We start from the raw sequence: 15443 nt of genomic DNA on the forward strand, positions 1-15443 counted from the left end.
CACAAACACACCGGCATCAAATCAAACACGAGACAAAGCCAAGTGTTGGCAAGGATGCAGAGCAACTGAAGCTGTCGACACGCTGCTGTGGGAGCGAAATGCCGGCCAGTCGCTTTTAGAAAAGGCCTTGATGGGATGCACTCGCCCCAAAATGCATCCACCCTGTGACCTGGCCGTTCCACTCCTGGCGTATCCAAGGGAGATGCGTGTCTATCCCTAAAAGGACAGATAAGAATGCCCAGGGCGGCACGGCTTGCAAGAGCCCCAAACTGGGAGCAGCCCAGGTGCCCATCAACAGGCCTATAAATAACCGCATGGTGGGACCTCACAAAGAGCAAGCGACTGGCCGATGCCGCCAGAAGGCTGGGTCTCCAGGATGAGTGTGAGAGAAGGAAGCCAGGCACAGATAGGATATACCGTGTGATTCTATTTCTGTGAATGTCAAGGACAAGAAAGGCTAAGGGATGGTGACAGACGTCAGGACAGCACGTGCCTTGGGGAGGGACGGACTGAATAGAAACAAGAGTGAAGGAGACCTCTGGTCCGGAACGCCCGCATCTCCATCTGCATGGAGGTTCAGGTTGCACACACCAGACTGCGCCCTGAAGATGGGCAGACCTCCCTGCACTTTCCGCTGGATGTGTGTTCTACCTCAGAGCAAACGAACCTGCAAAGTGAGGTCTGCAGACTGTCCTGCCCTTCCGTAGGAATGTGTGTAGAACTTGAATGTCAAAGTGCTTCTGAATGTGGTTGTTTCTCAAGCTGCTCATCCAAAGCCGCAATAATTCATGGCTAAGACTTCTCACAGAGGAAGCCTAGGCGGTAGCAGGTAATAAGGGGCGACCCCCGAGATGGTTCTAATAACGTGCAATTCCTCTGCTCCGTGTTTCTCTCCAGCTCAGGCTCTTTCTCGGGGCAGCCCTCTCACTGCACAGGGTCATGAACACGGCTCCTGGGAAATGAGTCACTTTGCAGAAGGGAGAGGGCCCAGCCATCAGGCAGGCTGTGGGGGGGCGGGGAGGTGAGAGGGCTGTCCTCTGACAGGGAGGAGCTCAGCTCCAACGTGGAGACGCAGCCTAGAGTAGAAGGCATGTGGGTCACACGGAGCCCGCGTCCCCGGAGGACGAAGGCATCTTTTTAGTGGAGAGAAGGTTTCTCTAGATATCTGGGGCGTAACAACACTATTTTGACAAATAAAGAGGTGGCCCTGGCAACATCCCTATGACGTCCACTTCCATACACACACTCAGATGGCTTTGCAGCCATCTGCATCTGAAGCGAGATTTGGCCATTGGCGAGGCGTTCCCCAGCTCGCCGGCAGCTGGAGGGCACGAAGGGCTGGAGGCTGGCCGAGCAAAGCAACAGGGTGCCACGCCGTCGAGGAGGAATCCAGTCTGGAGGTTCGGGCTCCCGAGCGTCCCAAGTTCCGCCGCAGCAGCCCCCCCAGGCTCCTCCCACGTGAGTTTTGGGTGAAGATAAAAACAGAGAGGTCCCTCTCTGTTCAATAGAACACATCACATGGAGGGGATGTTTCAGCTTCTGAAATTCCCTGAGTGTGAGCGCCATAACCATCATGGATGATCATCATCTCCCGTTACATAAAACGGCATCGCAAACAGTCTCCTACACACGCATGCTGTCCTGCACAGCTACCAGAAACAGCGTGAAGGGGACACTCAAAATAAGCATCTTTGTGGGAAAGGACAAGAAAATCGTCTTCATTAGCCCTGCAGCTCATGCTCCTGGTAAAGTTGGACAACAGTGAAAATTCTGCCTGGGCCTCAGTCTGGAAAGGTATTTGAAATCGATGGCGGCTGTAGCCACCACCAGCTCCTCGCTGTGCCTGGCCCCTGCCCTCCTCCCGCAACGCGCACCCCGCAGACAGAGACCCCGCGTTGGGGGAGGCGGGAGGCGGCACGGATGTGGCGCTTCCGATACTTTACACTCAGGGTGGAGGTGGGTCACCAGACACCCGCTGAGCAAAGGACCCCCACCAGGCCCCGCGCAGCCTTGGGAAGACAGAGTCTGACAGACGGTCCCTGAGGGAGCGTGGGAAGGGGGCTCTGGCTGTACATGCCTCTCCCGGGCCCAGCGAGGGGCGGGTGCTGACTGCTCCCTCCCGGCAGAGGCGAGGCGGCCCGTCCTGGCTTCTGCTCTGAGGCTGCGACCCGCTTGACGACCAAGAAGGGAGATTTTTGCTATGAGCACAGCCTCGTGATTGACAGCCCCCCAAAGCGGCTCAGGAGACAACGGAGACGGTGCGGGTGGGACCTGCATCCCAAGAGGTCGGAGGCTTGTCAAGGTGTTTACATGACGGTGCTTTTTACAGGCAAAGATGCCCAGAAAGGAACGAAGGCAAATGTACCAACTCACGCAGTTAGAAAACAGCTGATTGTGGGTGTGTTGTGCCCTTGGTATCTTTTTAAAAAGAGCTAAGCGTGTGCCCGGCTGGCATGGCTCAGTGATTGAGCGTCAACCTATGAACCAGGAGGTCAAAGTCCAATTCCCGGTCAGGGAGTGACGGTCCTTTAAGATTGATCAGAAAGGTGACCACTCGGGTTTCCATGCGCTGTGTGGGCGACGGGGGCGAGCGGGCCCCACGTGGCCAGGTCCTCCCCAGGCGCACCGCCCGCTGGCACGCGTGCTCCTGGCTGTGCATCTCCCTGCCGGGAGCTGAGCCCACGTCTCCGCAGCCTCGGGAAGGCTCATTTAGGCCTTGGCAGCGTGGCGGGGACACAGCAGCTGTTCACTCTGCCTCCTGCCCATCATTCGACCGGCTTTTAATCCGCAGCAGCACTTCCAAAATTGAAAACGGAACCAGGTTGGGTTCCCGACCGGGGCTCACGGAGCGCAGGGCTGGCTGGGCACGTCACGGCGGTTGCCAGAATGAAGATGGATCTCCGCAGCCGCCTGGACGCCTGGCGCGGCAGAGGCCCGGCTGCCAGGCTCCGCCGTGCGTGCGCCCGGGCAGGGCCACCAGCCAGCGGCGAGCACCTTCATGGGCGGCGCCCAGGGACACTTTGTCCTGGCCAAGCCAGACGTCCCAGGCCTCCCTCTAAGATCGCCCCGGTTCCCTCTCCGTCATGAAGGGAGGATCAGGGGGTTTTATTAATAACAGAGAAGCACTGATGTCAAAGGCAGATTGCCACCAGGGCGCAGCCACAATTCATTCTAAATTATATATTTTTACATGTATTTTTATTGATTTCAGAGAGAAAGGGAGAGGGAGAGAGAGAGAGAAACATCAATGACGAGAATCATGGATCAGCTGCCTCCTGCACGCCCCACACTGGGGATTGAGGCTGCAACCCAGGCATGTGCCCTGACTAGGAATCGAACCATGACCTTCTGGTTCATAGGTCAAGACTCAACCACTGAATTCATCCTAACTTGTATTTATCTAAAAAACATTCCTTATAAGGATTCCTTCCAGCCACTGGGGTTTCACTTTTCAATTGTGGTAAACCACAATAACATAGAATTTACCGTCTCCACCACTCTTAACTGTTCAGTTCAGCGGCAACAGACACATGGTTGTGCAACCGTTGCCGCCACCCACCTTTCACTTTGCAGAACTGAAACTCCCGCTGTGACACACTAGCTCCCCAGCCTCACTGCCCGCCCCGGAAGCACCATCCCTCTCTCCGTCTCTATGCATCTGCCTGCTCCGCAGACCTCACGTGAGTGGAGTCGTGCGGTATTTGTCCTTCTGTGACCAGCTCATTTCCCTGAGCGCAGTGTCCTCGCCATCCCTCCACTTTGTAGCCTCTGCAGGGTGTTCTTCCTTTGAAAGGCTGAGCAGGATCCCATCCTGCGCATAGAGCCCGTGCTGGTACCCACTCATCCCCGGTGGGCACGTGGGCTGCTTCCACCTGTGCACTGCAGTGAGCCAGGCTGCTGCAAATGCCCATGTGAGTCCCTGCTTCTGGTTCTTTCGGGCACATACCCAGGAGTGGAATGGCTGTGTCGACACGGTAGCTCTACTTTTAATTCCTGAGAAGCCGCCATACCATTTTCCACAGCAGCTGCACCATGTACGTGCCCAACAGGCATCCACAAAGCTTTCCATTGCCCCACCTTCCCACCGACACTTGCTACTTTTTTATAGTCGCCACCCTAATGGGTGTGAGGTGGTACCTGATTGTTGGGATTCTTTGTAAGGATCCCAAAAGGAGGAGAGTTGCATATTCCTAATGTCCCACAGGTGAGTTCCATGAGCCTATTGATAATACACCCACACAGACACCTCATAGCCACCACCCCTCCTCACCACGCATGTTTGGCCAGATAGTGGAGCCGGTGTTTTCTATGGGTGCCCCGACGCCCGGGGAGTGAGGGGATGGCGTGGTGACAGGTGGTAGCCTTGGCCAGATGTGAGTGGGCTAGGGAGTCAGGTGAGAAGATGCACAGGAGAAGGAGAGGGGAGAGGCCCGGAGCCCCAGTCCTCTGGAGGAAGCCCCGAGATGCCGATGCCCCCCCAGCCCCCGCTGTGCAGACCTGCGGAGAGTCCTCCTCACTAATCAGCACCGCGGGCCTGTGGACGCTGGAGGCCTGCTCCCAGCCCAGCTGAGCCCGCGACCTCAGCAGGTCACACGGAGCCGAACGCCGCGCCGCGAGCCGCACCCTGACAGCGGGTCAGGGAGCACATTTGCTAAATATGAACCAAGAGCGGGGCCCATTAATGAGATGCTGCCCCCTGACAGACATTGCGCCAGGAAACCAGGAAGGACCAAACACAGTGATTAAGGAGAACCGGTTAACTGGGAGGTGGAGGGAGAGTCAAAAACAGTGCAGACAACCTCCCAGAGGATGGAGTCCAGGCTCAGAGCCGCTCCACATGTCGGCAGCCACGTCAACTCCAAAAGGTTTCTCCATCATTTCCTTGGACTTGATTCGTTTCCTCGAGGCCCAGCCCGGAGTCCTGCAACGCAGACGGGTTGATACCACTCCCCTGCTATTCCCCGCACTTGCCTGACCTTCCTGCATTCCTAGCATTTGGGTTGACAGCTGCCTTGTGGGCCACACCAAGGGGCCACCTTTTATTCTGAGGGGCATGGGAAAGTCTCACAGGATCTGCGCAGAGTGGGGACAGGGTCTGATGCAGGGGGCAAAGGAGCAATGAGGGGACGGCGAACCAGACACTGTACTTGTATGCCAGGCACTGTCACGTGATATGATGAGACCCCAGGACATCCCTTGACCCAGAGCTGAGCCTTGCTAGCACTGACACAAATACACACTGACACAAGCACATGTATGCCTGTATGCAGAAAGATGTTTGCATATGCACAACACATCCATGATCTTTATATGTAATACTAGAGACACGGTGCATGAAATTCATGCCAGTGGCGGGGGGTTGGGGGGAGGGTACCTCAGCCTGGCCTGCACCCTCTCCAATCCAGGACCCATTGGGGAATGTCCAACTGCCGATTTAGGCCTGATCCTCAAGATAAGGTGGTCTTTTTTTCCTTCATCCTATTAATGTGATATATTACATTGATTTTTTTTTTTTTCAGATATTGAGCCATCCTTGCATTCCAGGAGTAAATCACACATGGTCATGGTGTAGAATCCTTTTAATATGCCGCTGAATTTGGCTAGCTAGTATTTTGTTGAAAACTTTTGCATCAATGTTTATAGGAAATATTGGTCTGTCATTTCCTTGTGGTGTCTTTTCCTGGCTTCGGTATCAGGGCAATGCTGGCCTCATAGAATGAGTTAGGAAGTGTTCCCTCATCTTCTATTTTTGGGGGGAAAGTTTGAAAAGGATTGGGGTAGCTCTTCTGTGAATGTTTGGTAGAATTAACCAGTGAAGCCATTGAATCAAAGACTTTTTTTTTGTTGGGAGATTTTTGGCTACTGATTAAATCTCCTTTAAAGTTTTAGGTCTATTCAGATTTTCTGGTTCTTTGTAATTTGGTCTTGGTACATTTTGTGTTTCTAGGAATTTATCCATTTCATCCAGGTTATCCAGTTTTGGGTATACAATTGTTCATAGTACTCCCTGATAATCTTTTTTATTGCTGTAGAAACTATATAATACCCCATTTCTGATCTTAGTAATTTGAGTCTTCTCTTTCTTAGTCCCTCTAACTAAACGTTTGTCAATTTTGTTGATCATTATTAAGAATCAACATTTTGTCCGATTAATTTTTTCTATAGCTTTTCTATTTCTTATTTCATTTATACCTGCTCTGATCTTTATTATATTTTTTTCTCTACTAGCTTTGAATTTCCTAAGCTTTTTTTAATCGTGTAATTATTTCAGACAGATATTTCTAAAGCTTCCTGCATAACTTCCTGGCAAATATTTTACTGTCTTGGCGTTAACACACACCTCATTTCCAAACCCGCCTTCCTCCAAGGCTGCAGATACTTCTTCCTGCCTGCTAAATGCAAACCTCAACACCCTACTGTGTCCCGCTTGTATCAGGTGCCTTCATTTGAGGAACATTCGCAAAGCAAGCAAAGCACCTGGCTCATTCTGACTGTGGGTTCTGCTCATTCCTCTCAGTCCCCCACTTAGGTGAACAGATGCCAGCGAGAGTCTCCCCAGGACTCTCATACCCTGACTACTGCCCCCAGTTAAGTGGGTGTTGCCTCCACCAACAGGACTACGGGTACCAATGCCACTTCAGGGATTGGCATTAAGCCCCACAGGACCGGCAAACATTCTGAGATGAAATGTGTGTGATCTGGAGACCATTTTAGACACCCCCCTCCTAAGTCTGGGCTTGCCTTCAGAGGAGCAGGCCTTCATCAGAAGTGGGCAGGCTGTCTCCGCGCCCTGTCATCCAAAAACGTGTACGTAATTATCCCAGAGTGGAAACAGTGCTTGACCTGGCTCAATATCTGCTCTCTTCCCCTGAGGACAGAGGAGGTAGAGTGAGTCCAGAGGGCAAATTTCTCAGCCGCAGCAGATCCTACTGGCAGCACATCCCCACCTACCGGCAGCCTATGGTTCTGTAATTGACACGGTGCCTGTACCAGAGTCCAACCATGAAGCTGGGCACCCAGCATCATCTATTTCAGGGACTTGCCCTTTCGCTGCTTCCAGCGTGTTGATCAGCTCCCCAAAGTATATGCTTTTCAACGTGCCTGCTGCTCCATGGACCAATTTCAAAGAGCTGTCCAGGCCAGGTCCAATCTGTTTAGTAACACGGAAAAAATCATTGCTCTCTATTAAGACTCTCTGCCTTCTTGGCGCCAGCACCACATGGGGGGAGAGGGGCAGCAAATGAGATCACTGGCTTATTTCTACAAGTCACACAGCCTGCTGCTTCTGCCCGAGCCTGTCACCCACGGGACGAGTCCCCTGCCTGGGGAGTTTGGGGGGGGGGGGAGGGCAGCAAGTCCTGCTCTCTGCCGATTGGCTGCTGAGCGCCCCTCCTGTCCTGACACCTGTGAGGGCGCAGTGCATGCCCTGCTGTGGTTGCTCAGGGCCCTGTGGAGGCTAACACTCGCTAGCACGGAAGTGTGCTTAATTTACTGTGTGGCCACTTCAGTTGGATTGCGGCTGTGGCCTAAAAGGCTGGCTGTGTTTGCATGCCTTGTATTTACCGCTGGCAGATAAAAACCTCCTCTGAGGTTGGGACTGCGGGTGCGTCTGTGAATAAATCACTAACAGCAGAGAGAGTTTCAAGCCTCATATCAGGAATAATGATGCTCAGAAACACCAAGGCATGCAGTACAGGGAGATACCGCCTACCTGACAGGTGGCCCTGGTCCTCCTCCCTGCGTGCAGGCAGAGGGGACCTCCACAGCTTCACCTCCTCAGGGGAACAGTGGCGGGATGGTGGCAGGGGGAGGGGGGGCGGGGGATGCTGCAAGGCACTGTGGGAGGGACACATCAGATGGCAACCTCTGAGATGTGAACTGCTCTATTCGACAGGCCACTGGCACACAAGTGCACCGGGCACCTGCGGGCCCTGCCCCTCAATGGCCCTGGAATGACTTCGGAAGGACAGGGCACGAAGAAAACTCCTGGCCTGTGAAAAGGACGGTGGAACGTTGGGTCCTGTATCACAGCAAAGCTCACTGCAGCTCCTCCTGTGACCTCTATCCCCAACTCTGAGACCAGGAAGCAACTGGCCTTAAAAATGAGAGTCCAAGGGCCCTCTTCATGGGACAGTGGGCCCAGGCACATCCTCAGTTCAAACACCCCCCCCCCCAGCTCTAGGTGTCGGGGTGAGGCACTGGTGAAAGGCTGAACACGGCGTTGCTCCTCCATCGTAACGGTCTCCATCCCTAAGGATGAGCCTCTGCAGCCCTGGGTGCCCTAAGGTTTGGGACCAGAGGTCAGAGTTGGGAGTTGAGTGTCTGACCTCAGTGCCTGGCCTCAGCCACGCCTAGCGGTCAGGGAGGGGACCGGTTTCATGATGTTCCCAATCCCTCTGGTTTCTCTCTGTAGGTCCAGACTCTCCCTGCTCCATTCTCTGGGTCAGGCTGGATGAGAAGAAATGTCCTGGGAAAAGGACAACCAAGCTGCGAACATCCATTCAGAGCCCTGTGGGGTCCGTGCCAACCTGGGGCCGAGGGTGGACCTGCTGCTAGGACGGGCATTCTTGTCTGTGAAGTAAGACATCCTCTAACCCAATTACACAACTTGAACCAATGATGATGATGATGATGATAACTCATGAGGGTCACCAGGGACAAAGAAAATCAAAATATACTCCAGAAGATCCAAATGGCCTCAGAAAGCTGGCGTGAGCTTTCCCAGCCCTTCATGTTGAGATGGTTCCTTCCCACAGGTTTCTAGAATGTGTCCCATCACAGCCATCCTCTGGGTCAGTGTTTTTGCTTTAAGCCTCTGATTAAGGCATTTGCATACTTGAGAGAGAGAACCTTTGCACAACAGAAAATCATTAGAGTGGGTGCTAGGCTTAGCATAGGAAGGGGATAACTTCATAAAAAATATAAATGTCTAACCACCATGCAGTACACCTAAGACTAATCTATATATATAAAAGCCAAGCGACCTGAACGACCGGAATGACTGGAACGACCAGAACGACCAGTCGCTACGATGCGCACTGCAGCTGGCCAACTGGCCCGATCGGGGCAGGGTGGTTGGCCAACCTCCTGCAGCCCCTCCCCTAAGCCAGCCCAGCCCCTGATCAGCACCCCCACCATGATCGGGGGTGGGGCCAGCCAGCCAACCTCCCATGTCCTCCCCCCTGATAGGGGCAGACCAGCCAGACCCCACCCATGTACAAGTTTGTGCACTGGGCCTCTAGTATAAAATAATATTGAATGTTAGCTGTAATTCAAAAACTAAAAGATAAAGTGAAAAGGCAAAAAAATGGGGGGGACAAAATAGGGGGGACAGGGGAATTAATACTTTTTTTTCTTAAAACATGAGAACACTTTAAAAAAAAGAAAGAAAACTGAAACTATCCACCAAGTAATTTGCAAATAGGATGAGCTTAACGTTCACACGTATGAAACCCCCTCATCAAATTCATCTCCATATACACCAGTCCCCCAACCCCTGCACACAGCCCCCTCCCCCACAAGAGAGAAGACAGGAATTCACATCAAATCCATTTGGAAGATACCCACCAAAAATATACGAAACTCAACATTAGAAATAAATTCTGATTATCTTAAGATTTTTCCAGACTCACCCTTGTGGTTCCATTTGTTTTTCTTTCAAGCACTTCTGAGCTGTTGGCTCCCAGAATTACTGGAACTGTTTTATGAAACAACCTGTGTAAGAAGGACTGTGCCCAGCAGGGGTTCCCGAGACAGAGCGGGTGACCCAGAGCGAGCACGCAGCACAGCGGGGACTGCACGGCCGGCAGTGGGCCACCCCAACAGCCCCTATGTTTTCCACGAGTGTCTGTTCACAAACCACTTCCGTGGGGTGGCCTCCTCGGGGTGACCAGTAAGCCGACATTCCGCACTTTACGCGGCATTTTAGAGGGAAGCAGCCCGCCCATGGAAACAGAGACATGAGCACAAACAGGGAGTCCTGGGCATGAATAGAAGCAGAGGGCTCGGAGCAAGAAGTTCTTTCCCGGTGCAAACTGCCACGCAGGGACGTCCGCGAAGGAAGGCAGGGGGCGGTCACCAGCTGCTAAGTGAGGAGAAACTGGAGGCCAAGGTCAAACCTTCATCATGTGTCTGTGAGAATCTAGAATAAACTGCTGTTCTCAAAACAAAACAAAGCTTCCAAGAAAGATGATAGTGATCACTTTGTACTCTTCTGTTGGGTTGTTTGTTTTCCAGAACCATCCTAACCATCACTGCCAAACGTTCCCCGTTAGCAGGTGCTGGCCAGGGAGAGCAGTGGGGGACGCTGATGCAGGGATTTCTGAAGCTACTGGCAGGACCCTGGAGCCAGAGAGCTCTTCCTGCCCCCATTGCCACCGGCTGTGCCCACCAAACGTGTCACGTGGCTCCGTGGATCTGTGAGAGACGAGGCCACAGGCCCAGCATTCAGGACCCAGGCCACCGGCTGCCTTAGGGAACCCACGGTGACAGTGTCCTCCTCTCTCGGTGCCACACCATGTGGGAGGTTTTAAGCAGGGGCCCCCTCTGGTCTGTACAGACTCCCTCCTTTTCTTTTTGAATCATCCGCTTCGAGCCAGGGGGCGGGGGCCCAGCCAAGCCCTCGGTCACGGGAAGCTTTTGAAGACACGGCGGAGGTGGGAGGGGCACTCAGCACTTTTCAAAATTGTGTCTTTTCATTTTCCTCCGTCACCCTTACCGGGGTTTCCTGTCGCCACTGATCCATGGGAAACGGTTGGAGCAGATGAAACACCCCCAATGCTCATCCGTTATCCTGAGAAAAGGGACGGAGCAGCAACGGCAAAGGGGCTCCTACCATCATCCACCTGGCCGTTTGTAGAAAATCCAGAGACAAATCCATTTTTTAAAAATAGTTCTCTTCGTTTAATGAGTTGAAAATATCGAATATTCAAGCCGAGGGAATACGGCCCCGTGAAGCGCAGGATTGATGGCGACGCTCAAGTGGCGGCAAATGGCCGAGCTCGCATCCGTCCTCCTGTCGCCGACTCACTCCGTCCCCCGCACCCTCTCCAGCCGCCCTCCCGCCGGCCAGCACGCGGCTCCTCATTTGTTACCGCATGAAAGTCCCCTTAATATTTTGTATCATTTCCCATCGCAGCGGGGAACGACACCCTCAGGAGCAACCTGTCCGCTGGGTCTGCTTCCGCCTCGCCAGCATCTTCTGCAATTTTGTGAAGTTTGAAATGAGCCGTCGAGGTGCTGGGAGAAGTGACAAACCGCTGATCTCAGAGCCCCTGGTTGTCACCTCCATCTGGCCCCATCTGGCCCCGCCGGACCCGACGGCTAGACAGGGCTCGACCTGGAGACGGGGCCGGGCCCGTGTGAGGCTCCGGGCCACCCCTGCCCGCCAGGAGCGCACGGCCTGGGCCCCGCGGCGGGTGGGCCGTGGGGTGCCAACACTTCAGACTCCTGGACGGAGTGTTCAGAGTCTGGGTCCTTTGAAGAATTGCGTCCGACCCAGGACACCGTACAGCACTCATCCTGGGGGAAAATAAATAAAATAAAACCAGATTCCTAGCAGCTCTTCTCAGTCCTTTATACCGGAACTCTGCAGAACGTGTTTGCTGGTTTTGTGTGGATTTTTTAAAGCCTGTTTTGCTTAAGGTAACAGAACGCCGGGCTCTCCTGGGACTCCGCCACTAAGTGGTTTTGCAGCGTCGCCGCTCATGCCCCGAGCGTCTCGCCAGCCAGTCTGTCTGGGGCGCTTAACGCGAGTCGCCAATGGCGCGCTCAGAGGAGCCAGCACCGCCTGTCTCCTGCTCTGTAATGCTCCGAACGTGCTGGGTGCAGGGCTGCCGTTCAGGTCACAGGCAGACGGCCCCCGTGTCAGCAAAGCCACCCTCCGCCCGGCACTTGGCGAGCGTGGCCTCCGGTTCCCGCTCTGACAAAGAATGTCAGCGGGGCTGAGGGGCCTGCGGATCCGCAGAGCAATCTTCCCCGTCCAGGGCCCCCTTTCCCGGGCCTGGCTGTCCACGTGACCATCGCATGTCTCCCATCCGGGCCTTGATCCGGGGACACGCACCCTGAGGGCTCCCGGATGCCCGGCCCTCACCGCAGAAGAGGGCCGGGGTGTGGCCTCCTGCGGGAAGTGAGAAAGAGGAAGGAGGCTGAGACCCAGCAGTGAGAGCCAGTAAGACCCGGTGATTGCCCTGCCATCCAAAGTGCAACAAGGACTCCAAACAGAAAAATAAAAGAAATGCCTCGTTCTTTCCTACAGAAATGCTGCCGGAGCCAGGTGTTAACAGGAAAACAATGACCAAATAGCAGGTTTGGTTGTGTGCGTTTTTAAATGACACAATGAACCAAAGAGCGTGGAAACGGCCCGGTTTTCTTCCCCTCCGCCAGACCCACCCCGTAATTTACTGGACCTGCTGTTAGAAAGGGGAGCAAAGTGGGAAAAGAAGGACAGGCCTCCGCTATGGAGACCCCCATAAAGCACGCGAGATCACAAGAACATAAAACACATCCGAATAAATCTGTCACCCGCTGTATTTACTTCTTTGTCCCTCTCCTGCCGGCTGGCGGCCATAAATCCCGGGCGGAGGAGGGAGGTGGCGAGCGCAGGTAACACATCCCCAGGTTCCAGGCATAAATATGGAGCCGGGTGCCAGACAAGCCGCCCATCACACACCCGCCTCTCGGATAAGTTAATACGCCCTCATCGCGTGAGGCCCAGGCGAAGCTGGCATTTGAATCATTTATGGCTGGAGGGGCGGCCATGGCAGCAGCCTTATTTCCTTCTGGAAAAGAACCCACACGTCTTTATAAGGAGGGAGTGTCGTTGACCGCTCGGAGCTCTTCCGTCTCGGCCATAAACCTTGTGTGTGGGAGCCGGGCCACCCAGCCCAGGAAGAGTGACTGCTCGGCAGGTCCAGCTGGAGCACCTGGCGTCCCCGCGCTGGGAGGTGGGGTCCTTCTCACCCAGATCCTGGCTGCCGCCAGCAACGCTTGGCGTCACACCACCCTCTGCCCCTGTGACCACGTGGGGCTCTCCCTGTGCCCCCGGGTCTGTGCCCAGAGCTCCCTCTCTTCTCATATAAAGACGCCAGCCATTGAAGTAGGACCACCCAACCCAGCACACCCTTTGTCCAAATAAGGTCGCATGCACAGCCTGGGGGGCAGAGGGTTTGAATATGTCATTAGTGGGGGAAACACCGCCATCCTGACAGCTGGGCTGGGTGTCCCAGAGCCCTTGACCCAGACCTGACCTCGGCCTCCCTCCCAGGTACCTGTTCCATTTCCGTCCTTTCCTCCCTGGGCAAGGACAAGCCAACCACCAAGAACTGGGAGTCGGTTCTGACCACCACCTCCCTCGCTGCACGTAGCCACCGAGTCACTGCGGTCCCTCACTCCCTCCATTCCCGCTGCCCACCCCTGGTTCGAACCCGGCACCTCTCCCCAAGCTACCAGCCTCCCCTCCGGCCTCCCTCCAGGCCCGCTCCTTCCGCCCTTGCAGGCTGAGCCTCTCGCGGAACCCAGATCTGACCTTGTCACTTCCCTGAGGAGTGCCATCCGCGATCCCCATGAAGACCAGGCCCCGCCATGGTTTCCAAGTCCGGGCCGCCCTGCCCAGCCCCCGACCGCTCTGGACCGTCCTCCATGGCTGCACCTCCTCGCATTCGATTCCCCAGGCGGGCGCTGCCTCTCAGGCCGGCACCTTCCTACCTGCCAGGCTCCACCTTGGACATGGCCGCCTGGGAACCTCCCTCCCCACGCAGAGCAGCGCGGGCCTCTCTCCACGCTGCCGGCAGAGCACCAGGGAGCTGCTCCCCCACCAGTTCAACCGCCCACTGGGCTTGCCCGCCTGCTGCTCAGAGCAGCTCACTGTGTCACAGGCAACATAACAATGGGAAGTGATGTCACCCATCACAGGACCCGGGGCCTGGGCAGTGCTGGGCCCCCCGTGGCCGGGAGGGGCAGGGAACAGTGGGTGAGTGAGCCCAGTGCAGTGGTGATCACGAACTCGTGGACCAGGAGGTCCCGGTGGGAGAAACTGTCCACACGCGGATATCTGCACCCCCACCTCCGCCCTCCGCGCGAGCTTAGGAAGCACACTCGGGGCCTCTGACCTCGGTGTGGGGAGGAAGGAAAACCAGCGCCTCTCACCTCGCCGTGCGCGTGTCCTCAGAACCCCATCAGGTCTCGTTCCCAGAGCAAATGCGTTCCCTTAAACCGTCGAAGCAGACGATGGTGATAAACACACACACAGCTCACAACACAGAGCGCCGCGGTGCACGCTCTCACAGGTGTCCGCACACACGTGTGGGGAGCAAAGCAGCAGGAGGCAGCGACTGGGAATGGAGCATCAGAAGAGAAAGAGAAATCCCCCAAAGTGCAGACTGTGGGATCCAGAAAGATCTGGAGCAAAGTGGAATCCAGAGGGGAGGTGGCCTGGCCAAGTCACGAAAGGCTCCTGAGATAACGGACTCCACGCTTCTCCCGGGGAAACAGCGGGCCTCGTGCCAGCGCAGGCCGCACAGGCCAGCCGTTCCCGGGGACCTGCCTGTGAGCCCTCCCTGGCTCCGCCCTTCCCCAGCCCCTGCCTGGAGGCCCGGCAGAAGGGATGTTAGAGGGTGCGAGCCATGGCTTAACCGTCTGCACTTGTTAGCAGTTGGAGGAGAAGAAATAGCTCACGGGGGCCCTGCCACCCTTCAGCCCCTCCTGTCATGCAGAGATGCCACCATGAGGCCACTGTGCCCTGGGCCTGGGCGCCTCGCACCACCCCCCGCCCACAACAGGCTGGCCACACAAGAGCAAAGCTCCCTCCAGGGAGAGGCGGCATCTTCCATCCCCAACGTAACGGAAGCTGCAGGCAAGCCAGCCAGCACCCTCCCTGCTGCTTCACCTCATTTATTTTTTTTAATTATATTTTTATTGATTTCAGAGAGGATGGGAGAGGGAGAGAGAGATGGAAATATCAACGACGAGAGAGAATCATGGATCAGCTGCCTCTTGCACGCCCCACACTGGTGATCGAGCTGACAACCCGGGCATGTGGCCTGACCGGGGAATGGGCCCATGACTTTCTGGTTCATAGTTTGATGCTCAACCACTGAGCCACACCGGCTGGGCCCTGCTTCTCATTTAGAATTGTTACCGGCCACACCGTCCGTCCTTGTGGCGGGCATGGAGACATGCTGCTCAGATCCCCCTCAGAGAAAGGGCTCCCCATCTCAACCAGAGGAGGGAGGTCACCAGAGCCTCAGCTGTTCACTCCTCCCCGTCCAGCTCAGCTTTGGGGAGAAGGTCAAACTGTGCGGCCTTCACTCACACTGGCCGGCCTTCCCTTAGTGACTTAGCACAAAGGAGGGATTCCTGGGGTCTAAATGCAGAGAAATAGTGCAAAAACCCTTCTAGTCTTCCTCCGAACACTTCCATTTTAAGGTTATGGAAAGTCCACGTAC

This window comes from Myotis nattereri (assembly GCF_964212035.1).
Source record: "Myotis nattereri genome assembly, chromosome: 13".
NCBI classification, from domain to species: Eukaryota; Metazoa; Chordata; class Mammalia; order Chiroptera; family Vespertilionidae; genus Myotis; species Myotis nattereri.